This window comes from Dermacentor andersoni, chromosome 3 (assembly GCF_023375885.2).
Source record: "Dermacentor andersoni chromosome 3, qqDerAnde1_hic_scaffold, whole genome shotgun sequence".
Classification (NCBI taxonomy): domain Eukaryota; kingdom Metazoa; phylum Arthropoda; class Arachnida; order Ixodida; family Ixodidae; genus Dermacentor; species Dermacentor andersoni.
Genome location: NC_092816.1, coordinates 218,635,003 through 218,652,463, shown reverse-complemented (window position 1 = coordinate 218,652,463; position 17,461 = coordinate 218,635,003). Strand labels below are relative to the sequence as shown.

General features: G+C 47.8%; 1 pseudogene; it reads right to left on the bottom strand.

The window, feature by feature from the left end:
* Positions 1-2,903: 2,903 nt before the first annotated feature.
* Positions 2,904-9,785, bottom strand: LOC140216620 (uncharacterized; annotated as a pseudogene).
* Between the last annotated feature and the right edge of the window lie 7,676 nt (positions 9,786-17,461).

Here is a 17,461-nt window from a genome sequence, read left to right as displayed (position 1 = left end):
AACGTGGCATCACGACGTGACTAATCGTAGTGACGTTTTCGGTGTTGCTGAGCACGTACCGAGTTGTCCTGAGCTTCTGCACGACGTTCCGTGAGATTCAGTAACCTTGTTCCAAAGCTAGTAGTGGCTGGACGGCGGAATTTCTCCGTAGGCAATTTGGGAGCATAACCCTGCAATAGTTTAAAGGGCGGAAATCCTAAGCTTGCATTAATCGTGGTGTTGACGGCAAAGGTAGCTGCAACCAGTTTTTTGTCCCAAAGTGTAGGTTCAGCGCTACACATTTTCTTGAGCACCCAGACGAGAGTTGCTTTGCTATGCTCAACAAGGCCATGACTTGACGCATGGTAGGGAACAGAGAAATGCTGTTGAATGCCATGAAATCTGAGGAAGCATTCAAATTCATGGGCACCGAAGGCACGGCCGTCAGTAAGTCAGTATTTTATTTTCGCCAAACAAAAACGTCTGGGAAAAAGGAAGACGGCGGAAAAGCTGCACATACTGCAGCTTGACTAAGCACCGTCCACCCTGTAGGTGCAATGACAGGGTAAATATACAAGAAAATGCGAACTCTACAAGCAAAAAGTGGATAAAGTGACAGGGCAAACACACAAGCGAAAGCAAATTATTATACACCGGTACGGAACTAATAGTACATACAGGATCACTTTTGTACATAATAAAGCAAGAGAAGACAAATGGCATCGTAGTTCTATCCTTAGTGAAGACATCCTGATATAAAGCAATGCAATTCAAGGAATACGCAGTTAAAAAAACAAGCTAACTACATCGGTGGGGCTTAGTGTTTGGTTTCAAGGTCTTGCTGCTCATATGCGTTTAGAGTGCTTGGTAATGTGTAACTAAGCCTTTGCGTTCCGCAAATAGTGCGTAAGAATGGAGTTTTCCAGGGAGGTTTATACCGATTGAATCTTGAACTTACTTTAAGTAGTTTCAAGATTTGTGTCAAGATTGGAAGAAATGTGTCAAGCTTCCCGCGGTTTGCACTAATGTAGGATGGTAACAGCCTGCATTTTTATATATCATTCGCCATAACAATTTTATGCTTAACAAAAAGATGTCTGGTCTGTTCAAGGTATGGTATGTTCTCTTAGCTCTTTCTTGAAGTAATTTGAGCTTATTCAAATTGGTAGTGTTCCCCATATTAAAGCGGAGTAGTTCAAGTGAGCATGGCAGAGAGCTTGATAAATAAGTCGCTTTATGGTAAGAGGCAAAAGTGATCTGACCAACAATCATCAGGGACGCCATAGCGATAGAATATAGAATACAAGTGCTGAATTGCTTCCTTAGTGTTCGTTGTGGACACAGTACCAGGTACTATTAAGTGGGTAGCAAAGTCGATGACGTTCACGATGTACTTACTGCTGTCACCGATAGGCATTGTAATGTGGCCCATGGTAACAGCATGAAATGGAACTTCAGCCGTTCCCATAAAACACATTGTTTCCTCGTATCTTGTGGTAGGGCAGTTCTAAGCTTGAAAATTTTGACAGACTTGCACATATTGATTCACCGTAGAGGTCATATGTGGCCACCAATAGTGACCTTGCAGCTTCATAAGTGTACGCTTTGCATCTAATTTGACAGCCTTGCACATATTGAGTCACCGTAGACGTCATGTGTGGCCACCAATAGCGATCTTGCTGCTTCTTAAGTGTATGGTTTGTATTCATATGTCCATTGTCGTCGTGAGCTATTTCAAGAATGGGCTGGCGTAGCTTAGAGGGCGCAACAATGGTGTTCAAACCGGACGGCGTGCAATGATACAGGATGTCATCCACAATGAGGAAGTCAGCACCTCCTTACTGTTGGTTAACAGCTGTTGTCGTATGGATGACCATTCTTCGTCGTCTTGTTGAAGCCGATGCAGCGTTGTCATGGAATCAAATGTGGTGCATGAAAGGCGGGGCAACATGTCGGCAACAACATTCTGTTTCCCTGGCTTGTGTTGAATTGTAAAGTCATATTCGACCAGGTCTGTCAGCATGCCCGTAAATCTGCGGAAGGGCTTAATATTTGTCGTGAGGCAGGCCACAGTCCAATTATCTGTCAGGAGAAAAAACTTGCTGTTTGTGAGGTATGGAAGGAACTTCAAACAGATGGCCCAATGAACTGCCAAACATTCCCAAACATTATTGTGCAAGTTCTTTTCAGGAGCCGAGAGCGTTCGGGTGCAATATTCGATGGCAACCTCATGAGCGCCTTGACGTTGAGATAGCACAGCACCAAGCGCCATTGCAGAGGCATCTGTTGTCACGGTAGTTGGGGCAAAAGGGTCAAAATGACCAAGGATGGGAGCTGAAATTATTGCCGTTCGAAGGGCTTCGAAGGCAGATTGACAGGCTGCAGTCCACTTGAAGGTCCCACTTTTGACAATTGCCGGAAGAGGCGCTGAAATCTTTGCAATGTTAGGGATGAATCTCCTGTAAAAGCTTACTGTCTGTAGCCAGTATAGCACTAACTTAGCATTTGTTGACACGGGTACCTTAAAATTGCTTCAACTTTGGCTGGGTTTGGTTGCTTGCCTTCTTGGGAGAGTACATATCCCAGGAATTTCAAAGACTGGGCTGCAATCTCGCATTTGGCGAGTGCGACCTTGAAGCCACTTTTCAGAAGGAGACTAAGAGCTTCCTGTAGCAAGTCCACAAACTCAAGGAAGTTGGTGGCAAAGAAAAAGATATCATCAAAGTATACGCGGACGTCACATTTCGCATGTCGCGGCTTCAGTAGTCGAAAAAAGCTTTGCATGATTTTCTGAAAGGTTGTAGGGGCGTTCTTTGGACCAACTGGCATTCTAGTTCACTGAAAGGTGCCATGGGGTGTGATGAACGATGTAATAGGCTGATCTTCCTTGCGTACTCGAATGTGCCAGTATGCAAATTTCAGGTCTAAGGATCCGAAGGGGGAACATCCAGCGATGTCGTCCATGTTATCCTCGGCACGGGGAAGCGGCTGGGCAAAGCTGATGGCCTGCTAATTGAGAGGAATGTAGTTTACGCAGAGGCGCTTTTTGGTGCCTCTTGAAACGACGACTGCAGGAAAGCCCCATGGGCTTGAAGAGGGCATGATAATAGCTTTTTGAAGAGCTCATTGGTTTTTTGCTTAATAAATGCTCTATCATCACCAGCATAACGGTATTGTTGTCAGCTATATGGCATGCCTGCCGGGACAAGATCAATGGAATGTTCAGCTCCCTGAAAACGACCCAGGTCATTGTCGGTGGTAGCGAAGAGCCCCATATGTTGCTCAAGGACTTCCCGGATGACAGCTGACTCTTCTGTGGTGAGCTGTTTGCCGATTTGGGCCCCACGCAGAATGGAGCTTGTCTGTTGTGGAGTTGCCTGAACAGTGGTGGGACTCGCCGACACTGTTGTTCTCAAGTATTGGTTCACGGCATGCCAGGGACAGCCATGTATGTCTGTTGGTTGTTATCTGGAAGGGGCTAGAGCTGTAGGCCTCCAGTGATAAAGTGCGTTGAAGCCATTAAGGGCTGGCTGTGGAGAAAAACGGCATCGGAAATTCTTGGGAATACTTTTTCATAGCAGAAGAGAACGGTCTTTGTGCGTGGATGGTGAAGTTCTGTGGGTTTTGGTGGCTTCACAACGAGTTCTGCCTGAGCAGCTTTAAACCAGTCTTCTCCGAATATCAAGGGTAAGGGGTTACGGGGAAGCACTCTTACATCTAGAATCGCAGAGATGGCCCCAAGTGAAATACAAGTCGACATTGCACCTGCAGGAATCACTGTACCTGGCCCCAAGACAGAGATAATAGGCTTTGTCCAAGGTGACAAGGCCTCCTATCAATATGGTTATCTTAGAGCCGCTGTCTGGGCCCTAAGATCGACAGTTCCAACACCTGTTACATGAGCTTCTATGACAGTGCATTGCACGAGTGATCCCTGTAAGCAAGTCATGGCCGCAGTGTGGGCATGGCTGTTGTCTAATAGTCTCTGAGGTGTAGTTCCGGGTGCAGGGCACCTGGCAGCCAGGTGGCCTAACTGTCGGCAATTGAAACACGTGGCTGTACTGAGGTATTGGCCACTAGGGTATGCTGGTGCAGCATACTGTGCGGAGATGGCAGCATACTTGGCTTCTTCCTGCTCGTGCGCGGGCATGCCGGCAATGCGCTGGCACGGACGTGAAGGCGGCTGAGTAATAGGCTGTTGCCTGGAGTTTTGAGGCGGCTGGTCTGGATTCTTGGGTGTTGAAGACCTAGGCGGGTTCTCATGCTGCGATTTGCGCTGGGGCTCGGTAGGCAATAGGTTGGAGTAGGGCTGCATTCGGGCGTGCTGAGCGCATTTGTCGAGATTGATGCACGTCGCCATAAAATCGCTTACGGTAGAGGGTTGGCTGGTAGATATGGGGGCGAAAACGTGCTGCTCATGTAAGCCTTGAAGAACGTAGTCGATCTTCTGCCCCTCGGAAAGCTGGACAGGGCATTGCTCCACCAGTAACAATTTCGCGAAGGCGTATTCGCGGAGATCCTCATCGGCGTGTTGGTTAACCTTGAGGACGCGCTCCTGCCACTCGATGAGGGAGAGCTCAGAGGAGAAAGTGTTCTTGAGCACGTCGCTCCACTTTTGCCATGCCACATACTGGTGGCCGAATGTCAAGTGCCAATTGCGAGCTGTACCCTTCAGTTTGCTAGAAGCGATGACGCGAGAAGTGGCGTCATCCCAAGAGGCGAGTTGTTACACTCGACGCACATCGTTAAGCCATGCTTTGACATGTTGTCTCGGGGATTCGTCAAAGTGGAATCAACGCTGAAAGGTCGGGCAATGTCGTTACAACTGCCGAAGGCCTGGGCAAGTACTCCATCAAAGCCACGAGGGTTCGAGTAGTAGTGAGACCCAATGAAAAGCTTGCGGCCGACGGCCTTTGGTCCGGCGTTGGAGTCGGTTCAGGGTTTGCTTGGATATCGGCGTGCAAGCGCTTAATAATATCGTCTTTCGTGCCGGACGTATACAAGTTGCGTCTTTTGAGTTCTTCTCTGAGAAGCTCTATACTCAGGCGAGGCATGGCCGCCGTGTCCAACTCATGGCAATGAATTCTAGGCATAATGAAGTATGGTTGTGACGACGGCTAGCTTCAGTCGAACGCCGGAGTAGACTTAGCTTTGTTTCAGATGTTCGAATGGGGTTGGAGGCTGAGTAGGCTGAGTTGTGTTTCAGAAGTTCGAACAGTGCTCTAGGTTTGGCTTAAAAGAACGCGTAGAACGGTGCCAAGGCTTAGAAGGCTGTTCATGATGATGTTAAATGGCTTGTAAGGCTTCGCTTACTCGCTAATGGCACTGGAGGCTTTGGTTACTCGATCATCGCTGGACAAAGGTGGGCTTGACGAGACGCGATGTAGATGTGCAGATGCTGAAGCTTATCGTCGACTGCGCCGGATGTGAGGCTCGAGGGCGAACAACTGAAGGCACAAGGGCACTGTCTCTTGGTAATTACATGTTTAATAATGACAGTAACGGAAAATACTGCGGCGCAACAGGCCGACGCTCACACACGCACACAAAACGGTCACTCCACAGGCAACACGCCCAGTTCTCGGCAGTCTCTGCTGGCTAAAGTCCCTCTATAATTTTCAAGGTAGCGACATCTGCCGTGCGCGCCACCCAGGAAGTTCCTGTAACAGACGGCGCCCACGCTAAAGTGTGGCGCCGCGGCATTCGTGAGGTGAAAAAATATCTGCATACGCGCAGAAATAAAACCTACTGGTGCCTGACTGTGGCGAAAAACGAAAGAAGGACCTGAACTGCTAAATTTAGTCCTTTAATTTCAAATGAGCGTTCCAACAAAATAGCTTAAGAGAGCATAATGAGGGCTTGATCGCCTCGATTCCGCATGTTTACATTTCGTTCGTTTGCGCTCAATCACCGCGCAAGCCTTGGTTATTTCTTGCGCTTAATCCCGTATGCTCTGTGAAATCTTTTGCATGTAAGTGCGCTGCTTACACATGGCGGTTGCATTGAACGAAGAAGTCGTGTAAATATGAAGGCTGACAGTCGCTTGGACCGAAAAACTTTCGACATGACGTCGCTCAAACGTGCGATTCTCAAAGCGCGCGACTCTCACGGCAACTAAACAACATCCTGTGTGTGTGTGGAAACGAGTGCACTAACAGTCTTCTTGCCGCTGAGTGTGTCTGTCGTGTAGCGATTACACGACGACTTCTGTGTCTTGTGGTTCAATGCTACGAGCTAGTGCAACTGTCGTGACATGATGAAGAGGCGGTATGGATCGTGTCAGCGTGTCTCCTCGATCGTGTTCGGCCTGCCAGCGCGATCTGATCTCGCTGCACACCAATATCAAGCGTAGTGTGTGCGCGTGTGTGAATGCGGTTGACTGTTCTCGTGAACCGTGCGACGTCGCCGCGTAAACTCGCGAATCATGACGCGCATTGTTGTGTTTATCTCTTTTCGCCTCCATGCACCGCTAAAGCCCCGTAAGAATTAAAGGGCCATTATACGAAACGCATGCGGATTGGCCCAGCTATTACTGCACTGCGTTTTGCTGGCAATCCGTGTATCGCTTGTGGCGTTTTTCTTGTGTTAATTTGCAGTTGTGTGTTTTTCATTAGTAAAATGGCATTGCCAATTACTGAAACATCTTCGAGTGTAAGGGAAACTTGGAAGGAACGAGCTCGCAGCTGTATGTAATGTACTTTGATATACTGTATTACGCTTTATTATTTGACGGCCAGTAGCTGTGGCTATGCAGTATTCGTTTTTAAAAACAGAGTAATCCAGGCACTCAGCAATATATTTATACACATATGCAATGCACAAAGTACGATTAGGATATTGGAAATTACTTTTTGGACATGTTGTAAAGCGCAGTTAACAACGCGCGCACAAACACAGGAAAGTGTAAAAGTAGAATTCGCTGCTGAATTTAATTTTTTATCGCACGTAACGCGATGCGGATGATTGTCAGCGAGTTAATGCATTTCTGCCCCACTATTTACTTGCATGCTAGGTCATACTGCACTTGCTAAGTCAACGGGCTTGTAATGCACTAAAATCCGTAATCTCCACAAACTTCGGCCGTCAACATTCATGCGCGCGAATGAAATCATACTGCAGCTCTGCACACACAGGTGTATACTTTCTCTCACACCTTCGTATCGCTCTACGTTACTTTCCTCGCATAGTCGTGCAGTTACCGACGGTTCAGTCTTTCCGCCCATTTCTATGCAACCAGAATTACCTTATGGTTAGGTTTTGTTTGCTGCGCGGGATGCAAAATAACTTCTTGTCGTCCTCCGTCTGATCGATCTCGGCACCCATCCGCACAGCAACAAGGCATTTCGGTCCTTCGCATCCTAGGTCATACCGATCTATTCAGCGGGCTCACAGCGAACTAAAATAAATAATCTCCACAAACTTCGGCCCTCAACATTCATGCACGCGAGTGAAATACTATCACCGCTCGACACACGCACATGCATACTTTCTATCGCACCTTTGTATCGTTGTATGTTACTTGCCTCGCATAGTCGTGCTGTTACCGACGGTTCAAAGTCCGTCCGTGCAATTCTGTGTAACCATACTTTTCGTCTGGTTAGGTTCTGGTTGCCGCGCGCGATGCAAAATAACTTCTTGTCATCTTTCGTCTGGTTTCGGCACCCAACCGCACAGCAAAAAAGCATTTCGGCCCTCCCGGAACGAAATTATCGCAGCGATGTGCATAGCACAACAGGCGAAACGTGCGCACTTCGCCCGGCGCGCAGGAACTTTCATGGCGGCAAAGGGGCGGAGCAAGGTCACATGTCACCGATCAGCCTATCGCAGGCGTTGTCGGCTGGATCAAAGCCTGTCGGTACTTCTAAAGGATTGAGGGACCTTACTGCTGGCGTCTCACCAGGCGCCCTCTAGTAGGTTGAGGATGAAATGCTAAACAGAGCAGCTGCGGGTGCTGCCACCTGTCCAGAGACACAGGGAGATAGGCAGTGCGGGATGGTTGACACCTAATGCAGGATGACTTCAGTGGAACCTTAAAGAAATCTTTTGCATAGGTTAAAGTTCCACCTCTAATAATATCGCCCATATCTTCCAGGACAACCGCAGGGCCATTCTTCAGCAAGAAGCAGTATCCTATCTTTCCTTGATGCTGTACATGGTTGACTGACATGTGGGGCATGCGCCCCGTTTCTAACATCTCACTGCTTAGCTGTGCGAGAGGCTCCTGGGAGGACCACAGGTTCCTATTGACTTTCCCAAGGTAGCCCTCAAATGAAAATGCGCTAAAGCCTTCCAAAGGGCCACGAAGGGCCACGAGGCATTGTTCTGCAAGATGAATCAGCGTGCGCACGTTTTAAACAAGCTGCTTCTCCCCGTACAGCTTGCCAAAGTCTTGCACAATGTATCGGAGTAAGTCTTGGGCAAACTGTTTGTACAGATGGTAACGTTGAGGGGAGACCAGTATTTTCAGAGCCACATGAAGAAGAAGGAAATGGTTGTACTGTTCTTCAGGAAGAGCAGACTTCAGGACTACTGGTCCCATATACAAAAGGAAAGTCCTGAATTATGTTGCCTTCCGGTGGTCTAACTCTTCAGTTCCCTTTGGTTTTCTTTGCAAATAAGTAGGAAAAGCTTTAGCAGACTCCCGACGGCCATCTTTGACTTCGTTGCGTTGGAATCTGCCGATCCTTTTTCCCATAACATTCACACGCCCAATTTCACAGCATCCATCGCATGACACCCAACCACACAAGGTGCTTGTACTCGGTTGGGAACCACGCGACCACGTTAGCACGCAAAGACATAAAAGGTGACACCATTGTGGTGACGTTTATCTTCCTGTGAACGAAATGAACCATCTGTGCACAGTGGCGCATGCAGGCTGGGGATTGTCACCCGACTTTCCACATAGCGGCCTTTCTGGCTGTGCGCTCACAAGCATGATAGCCAGTGTGCCCGGTTATAGCCTTTACAAAGCTTCTCGCAGGAGTATCGCACACCATTGCTGTCAGAATACCATCAACGTGGGGGCCCTTGAACATCATTTCATTGGCAGCCAGCCTGCGCACTTCTTCCAAGGATGGTGCGCGGTAATCTTCGAGATTTCGTAGCGCCCCTTTTTCTAAGTACACATTGACTATTAATGGCGATGATGCCTTAATCTGCGTAATACGACAAAGTATAGGCCAAAACGATGTCTCGCTGCTCTTGAACAAAGGCAGGCCATCTATATTGCCTTGAGGCTTTATCTGACATGTTACAACATGTCCTGGCCCCACAGCCCGTCGGGTGCCTACTTCGAGACCAAAGTGGGCAAACGAGTAATTTTGGTCTAGACACGCTTTGCGCTGGGTTTTCATTACAGTTCGGGCGTCTTTTGGAAGGTCGGAAATGCCTCGACGACGGCAAAAATTAAGCATGTCGTTTAGGTTGGCATGCGTCATGTTATGTTTTTCCGCAATGAGGGCAAATTCCTCAGCTGCACAACTGTGGTGGTCAGATAGAAGGCCCATCAGATGCCAAGCATGTACAATTATGGTCAAAAGATAACCTCTCTCCTCAGCTGGCTCTGCATCCGGCACTGTACAGCTTTCTGATCACACATCTGTAGAGTGTAGTTGAGTGTCCACTAGTTGCCCGCTTCTAGACGCGTCACCACTTGAGTTGCTCCCTGGAGAGTGCTCAACTACGCATGGGCAGCCTTCCAAAGATGGCATCACCGAGTGTTCGCTATCGAAGAATACCTGCAAAGCAGCCTGTTCAGTGCGATCGCCGTCGCAGTTGCCCGGAAGGCCCAGAACTGCGGCCATTGCTCGCTTGCTGAGCTGGGGTGGCTCAGCAGGTGGTTCGCTTGCTCCCGAAGGTGACGTTCCGACGGCGAAAGGAACCACCGAAGGTGGCTCGTGAACTTCATTCGGGAACCCTTCGCTTCCGGGTCTCTTACAGCCTCTCGAGTTCAGCAATGACGAGCGCTTCCTAGCCGTTCGCGAGACGCCGAGCTCGTCCGAGATTTCCGTGTTCTTCTACTTGACGGTGTGGTAGTTATACCTCTTGGAAATCCTCACCAAATCGGGAAAGTTATCACGTTGCGAAAGATACGAGCCAGCACACAAAAACAGCCTAGCGCACAAGCGCACAGTGTCGTCAACGTTTGGTGTTGATGCAGCATTAAAGAATATAAAAATGTAAAACATCGCAAACATGACGACTCCGCGTTTCACCTATTTTTAATCATGAAGGTAATTCTGTATTCAGGGTTTTCTTTTTTGCTTTGTCACGCCAGCTTAAACTACGGCAAATCGTTGCAAGAATCAAGGCCATCATCATCATCATCATCATCGAGTATATCAACTTCGACATTTGCATTTATGACTCTGAGAAACTGTTGCTATGGTACAATTTGGAGACTGACGAAATATTATTTTCAAATATACGTAATGTCAAAAAGACAGTGACTATGATGCTCTTGCAATTGCTTTCGGCGTGGGCAGGTTTAAATGTAGAGCTTAAAAATGGCTGGCTCAACCGATGAAGTTTCTCAAGCAGCAAAAGCATAGCCTTCGAGATTTGTTTTTCTTTGTGTAAAGAGCCTGTCGCGGGGTGTTGGGAATAAACTATCTGTAGTACGGCTGTGTGAATTCTCGAAACTTTCGAATTACAAGGGGAATATTGCGCTAGCCAATTCGGTCAATGAATCGAATTGCCACCATTGTAAATTCAAGTTTCAAATAAATTACGTCCTCGACTTTAGACGATAAAGCATTCATTCGAAGCAAAAGGCGATAAACATTCTTCCCATCCGCAGTAGACGTAAATACGCAAGTGCACGCTGCGTTACTGAGACTTTTACAGCTCTACACGGTAACTCGCAAGAAAATGTTGTTCAGACAGAGCATGCGGCAGTTGGTATTCTTTGGTGCTATTTATAAATGCAGTATTGAAATCGGAATAAATTCGAATACCTTTCATTGCTTCACACTTTATATCAGCACCAGCTGCGGCCATCCCAACTAGCAGAAGTGATTTTTTTAAAACTCTGCCATCGCCGCCGACGAGACATGTCTGATTTGGTTGTTGAAGTACCCATATTACAGCTTACTGTACCCATAATTTATAAACGCTGTATATAAGGCATGGCCACGTTTGCTAAAAACAGCCCTGATTTTGCGAAGATATGCAATTTCTCCATGCTCCTTTTCTTCTTTTCATAAAGCATGCTTTTTATTACTCAGCATAATGGCAAGATTTCTGCGTTGTCAGGTGTACCAGGATATGTAAATTGTTCGTGATGGCAGAAATATTTCAAGCCTGTACATCCTTCGAAAAATATTCTCGTCTATTCAGTTCCTCTTCTGCACAATAGTCGATTAGGCCTCAAAAACTACTTACTCATATGATTATATTGCGCTTAGTGTTACACTGACAAACATAAGGGACAAGACGCGGACGTACGTAGCGCAAACTACCAAGTGTTTAATGCTGTTAAAGAACACGCTTATATACAAGGAGATGGGGCGTGGGGGGGGGGGGGGTGGAGATATAAAAAGATATGACAAGGTGACGAGATGAGATAATATTTTGAGCCGGAAATACATCGTTCACGTTCACCCGTTCGCCCTAGCAAACTCGATCTCAGCTACAATAAGCACGATGGACGAAGTGCTTACGCACATCTCTTTTTCTTTTGCTATAGCAAGTGCCTCCTATATTTCTTGCTCCGTTTTTGTTTTAATGTGCCAATGACTGTGGTGCTTTCTATAAGCGGAGAGCATTTGCACTGCTTGTTGTGCGCAGCCAAGTTGCTGGGTGTGGTCAGAAGCTGGCACATGTATTTGTGCTCCCGTAACCTGTCGTTTAGACAGTGTCCGGTTCGCCCAATGTACACTTTCCCGAAATCTAGTGGGATTTGGTAAACCGCTGAACACATTCCACGTACTTTTTCACGTGCTTTGTATGACAGAATGCAGCACTTGGATTGCCTTCTTTGAATCCGATGTTCACCCTCTTGCACATGCCTTTTAGTTTTTGCGGACTGGAGAACAGCAGTTGAACATCATGACGTTTGGCTGTCTTTTTTATTCTATGTGACAACCCATGCATGTAAGGCAACACCAGGCGTTTTTTTTTTCAACTTTTTTATCTTCCGGTGTTTTTTTTTTCCTTTTCCTGTTGGCTCTCATTTCGGGCAATATGTTTTTCACAAATTCGCACCACCATACTTTCCGTGTACCCACTATTTCTTAAGCGGCGTACTTGCAAATAAATGCTCTCCTCCACAGCAAGGCGGAGTCATTTTTCAACTGCTTGACCGATGCAAACCTTGGCGATGCCTCTTTTTATGATTTTAGAAAGGCAAGAGTATTATCTCAGGATTTCTTTCTCTTCTCTAGTTTTGTAGCACCAGAACATGTGGAAGCCGCTGAGTCTTATGTTTATGTCAAGGTACTGCAATCGACCTTCGGTAGGAGTCTCGTACATGACTTCTTGTCTTGCCCCTTATGTTTATCACTGGAACACTAAGCGCAATATAATCATGAACGTCCACCAACTAGCCCCGTTCATTGCTTTGCTAAATACTACTCACATACGATGAGACACCAACAAAGACGAGAGGGAAAACATAGGGGAAAGTACTTGTATTTACTAATTGAATTAAAACATGATAAATTAATGGCAATAAAACTGGATGAAAAAAAAAACAACTTGCCGCAGGTGGGGAAGGATCCCACGTCTTCGCAGTACGCGTGCGATGCTCTGACCAATAGAGCTACCACGGTGCCGTTCCTAATCCACTTTCTTGGGTATTTATGTTTTAATGTAACTAACTGTATCGTATCCATCGCATCTGGCGCCGCGGTGGCTTCGCATCTGCGGCACGTGTGACGTGACCGGTATCTGTATCGCACATGACACATGGTGGTGAGGGAACACACCCTCTCTCACTTAGTGTAGATATACACGGCTGTTGAATAAACAGGCACGCTTTCCGCTCCCCTTGCTTGGAGCCTCTGGTCATGTCTGGCCTGCGGCTCCACACGATATATGGTGTCAGAAGCGGGACGAATGCCGACGTCCAGTCTTGATGAACCGAAGATTATACTACAAGACCAGCGCCATGGACTTCCTGAAGCCACCAGGCCCGCAGAGATCGGCTGGTGAAATTGCCAAGGACTGGCAGGCATTCAAGCAAAGGTTAGAATTTTTTCTCGCCGCATCAGAACAGCCAACCGGCAAGCCTCGAGCGGAATCACGCAAGACAGCACTTCTGCTGAGCGTTACAGGCGAGGAAGCCATCGAGATCTTCAATACGTTCAGCTTTGGCGAAGACGAGAGCAGGAATGACTACGCCCCTGTCATTGGGAAGTTCGATGCAGTTTGTGCGGCTCAGCAGAACGAAGTCCATGAGCGCTACGTTTTCCGTACGCGAGCCCAGGCCCCTGGTGAGCTTTCCGAACCTTTTTTGCGAGACTTAAAGAACCAGGCACTAGCATGCAACTTTGGCTCCCAAACGGACGCAATAATTAATTAGGGAGCAAATTGTTTATCGAAATAACGACGAGAAACTTCGGGAAAGGTTGCTGCGGGAGAATACGCTGAATTTACTACATGAGCAGGTTGCTAAAGCAGCTGAAGCGGCAGCAGCGCAACAAAAAGTTTGGGCACGAGACGAAAGCCACATTGACTCGATGCGTAAGGAACACCCAAGAAAACAATGTGAGTTACCCAGACATTACAAGTGTCCTAAGTGCGCACGTATGCACCCATCATGAAGGTGTCCTGCATTCGGGAAAACATGTCGCAAACGTCAACGCCCTAATCATTTTGCTATCTGCTGCAGACGATTTGCCGATATTGGCGAACTTCAGGGCAGTGAAGATAACTTTGACATTCTGGACGTGCCAAGCTACGCAGCAAGCCAACACGACTGGACAGTTGTCGCCCAAATCAAGAACGTACCACTTGAATTCAAGGTCGATACAGGAGCGCAAGCAAATCTACTACCTTTCGGATGGTACCGTAAAATTTGCACGAAGCCGCCCCAAAACCAAGCAGCGCGGTGTTATGGTCGTATGGCGGAGGGGTTATCAAGCATGATGGCGTCATTCATACAGAATTAGCACTAGGTGACAGTTGCGCCGTCCTCGACTTCTTCGTGGTGTCCAAGGGGCATCAGGCCATCCTGGGCTTACAGGCTAGCGAAAACCTTAGACTTGTGTCTATTGAAATCTTGATGATAGTTGGCAAGTATTTAGCAATTCCAACAAGAGCGAGGTTGAATAGCGTCGGGCTGACCTTGAGGAACGCCCCTGCTGGTATAGCGTCGTGCAGTTAGCCATCGTCAGTTAACATAAAGAATGATCTTGCAAATAGGTAACTTGCAATCCACAAAAAGACTCGACCACCTAGACCAACCGTCGCAAGAGCGTCGAGAATGGCCTCATGTAATACGTTATCGTATCCGCCTTTCACATATAAGAATACAGCTGCAGATAAACGCTTACGGGACTTTTCGTGCTGCCCATATGAACGAGATCAACTACATTGTGGATGGAAGAGCGGTCACGTCGGAAACCAGCCGTGGAATTTGGATAAATCTTGTAGTGTTCAAGGTAGCATTCCAAGCGGCCAAGGACCATCCGTTCCATTATCTTTCCTACAAAGCTGGCCAGCGCAGACGACATCTGTGTCTGGACTTCGGCAGTTACACGTCCTCAGATATGTGCTCGGCTTCAAAGAGCGGCAACTTTGACTGCCAGCTACCTATGTAGACAAGGTTTCAGCATATCACCAGAAAAATGCGCACTAGTGTCATTTACTCACAAACCAATGACGCCTTATGTCATCTCAATCGATGGGCGGACCATTTCCTATGTCAGGACCCACAGATTTCTTGGCGTAATTATTAACCGAGACCTCTGTTGGAGCCCGCACGTGGCCTACATGAAACGGCGCCTGACAGCAACATCACAGTTGTTTAAATACTTGACAGGAAAGACGTGGGGGATGTCAGTAGACGCAATGCTTAAACTCTACAGAGCTCTCTTTCTCGGTTTTTTAAGCTATAGTGTACCTGGACTGAACAGCTGCAAGGCAAATATTTGTGTTCTGCGGGCAGCACAAGCTCAAGCACTCGGAGTTTGCCTTGGTTTGCCCAGATGCACGTCAACAGAGGCAACTATGGCGATTACCAGGGACCATCCAATTCAAGCTCAGATTATGGTGGAAGCCCTGAGAACGTACATCAGACATTTTGCACGTGCCTCCTATTACCACCTTGCAACGCTACCTTCAGACGGGCACCAAGCATCATTCTCTAAAACTATCGTCAAGTACAACGATAAACTTCCCTCGGGCTTCACCGCTTCATCTAAGCCCTCGATACCCCCCCTTGTGTCTTATCAGCCCCACAGTACATCTCAGTCTACCAGGAATCGGGGAAAAGTCTGAGCTGTTGTCGCCTGTGCCGAAACAACTGTCACTGTTTCTTCTGCACGAGAGGTATGCGGACAGTGTACATATATATACTGATGTTTCCACAAACATCCAGTGTTCGTCCGGTGATGTGGTTGTCCCAGCAAGAGCTATTACCATCAGCTTTAAGACTGACCACCCAACGGCATCGACTTCTGCGAAACTAGTTGGTCAATGCGCTGCACTCTGTTTCGTCAATCGGGAACCACCTCGACAATAGTCAATCTTCGGTGACTCAAAGGCAGCCGTACAATCTATGCTATCAGCTCTGCGTCGCGGGCCATACGAACTGCCCGTGTTCGATATTGGATGCCTACTCCATGCATCACAGGAGAAAGGACACCACGTGACGTTTCAGTGGCTGCCAAGTCACTGCGGCGTCACAGGAAACGAAGACGCCGATAATGCCGATCGGGCAGCTCTTCAAGACACACAGGAAGAGGCCATGCCACTTTCACGGTCCGACGCCGCTAGCAGACTTCGAGTGCTTGCACAGGAGATCACGCTCTCTCTATGGTGCACACCAAACAGCCAGACCAACCGGAGCAATCGTCATTACCACCTGCCCTCTTTGACGCATTTCTGTATGCCCATTGGACTCCGCCGAAGAGAGGCTACTCTGCTTTATCGCTAATGGCTAGGGGTGACATTCACGAAATCTTACTCATTTCGCATTGGAATGGCCGACAACGCTCTCTGCAATGCCTGTCTTTGCGAGGAGACGCTATAACACATTCTGTGCGACTGTCCTGAATATAATGTTCGGCGACAGTCCCTGGCGTCCGTTCTAGCGCACCTTGACAATAGACCATTCTCACTTGAAACGATTTTTACATGTCGCCGACAGAAGACATACCAGCTGAAGGCGACGAAGGGACTAGTTCGGTTTTTGAGAGACGGGATTGGACAAGCGGCTGTGACAGTGATGTCACGTACCACGCAAGAGTGATGGACTCTTATCTGACGATGTGTCCCTTTCCTGTCTTTCATCCCCCACATCCCGCTCCCATGTGTAGAGTTAACCTCCCTGCCTTTCCTTCTCCACTTTTTACTTCCTTCCTTCCTTGTACTTGTGTCGTGCATACACGCAGTATCTCGAAACAATTCTGAGGAAGTCGCAATGAATTTTCGCCACTTGTTCTCAGGAACCGGGTGCGTTGAAAGGGTCTGTAGAATAGTTCTACGTGACGACGCCACACCAATCGTACAAGCAGCCCGACGAGTATCGCTGGCTCTACGGGACCCCTTGCGAGAAGAACTGGGACGCATGGAGCGCACAGGCATCATAACCAGTCACCGAGCCCACATACTGGTTAAGCCCATTGGTCATTCTTAGGAAGAAAGACGGGAAAATTCGAGTATGTATCGACCCCAGGAGGATTAACCAATGCATCAAGAGAGAACACTACAGTATGCCGCGAAGGGAAGACAAAGAGGCAGAGTTAGCGGGATCTACAGTTTTCACCCCTCTTGACGCGTACTCTAGTCTTCACCAAACTCCACTGGACAACGAAACCTCATGAATTTGCACCTTTGTAACGCAATTCTGGCGCTACAGATTTCTGCGCTTACCGTTTGGTATAGCATCAGCGCCTGAGGTATTTCAGAAAACGCTAAAGGAAATTGTTGAAGGCCTTCCTGGGGTCAGAGTATAAGTTTATGTACTGATGTGGGGGCGTCGAGGCAGGAGCATGACAGGCGCCTGCAGTCGGTACTGCAAGGACCAGAACACGGCGTACTGACACTTAATCCGAAGAAGTGTTCCATTCGTGTCGGCAAAATCGAGTTTCTTTGTGACGTCATTGAGCAGGAAGGCATCAAACCAAGCCCGCCACTGACAAAATCAATGGTGCAAATTCCACCACTGAACGACAAGCTTGCAGTACAGAGGATGCTAGGAACCGTGAATTATTTCAGGTAGTTTATGCCATCACTGGCCCAAAGGACGACGCTCCTCAGAAATCTTATAAAGCAGAATACTGCGTTTGACTGGACGCCTAATCACGCTGAAGAG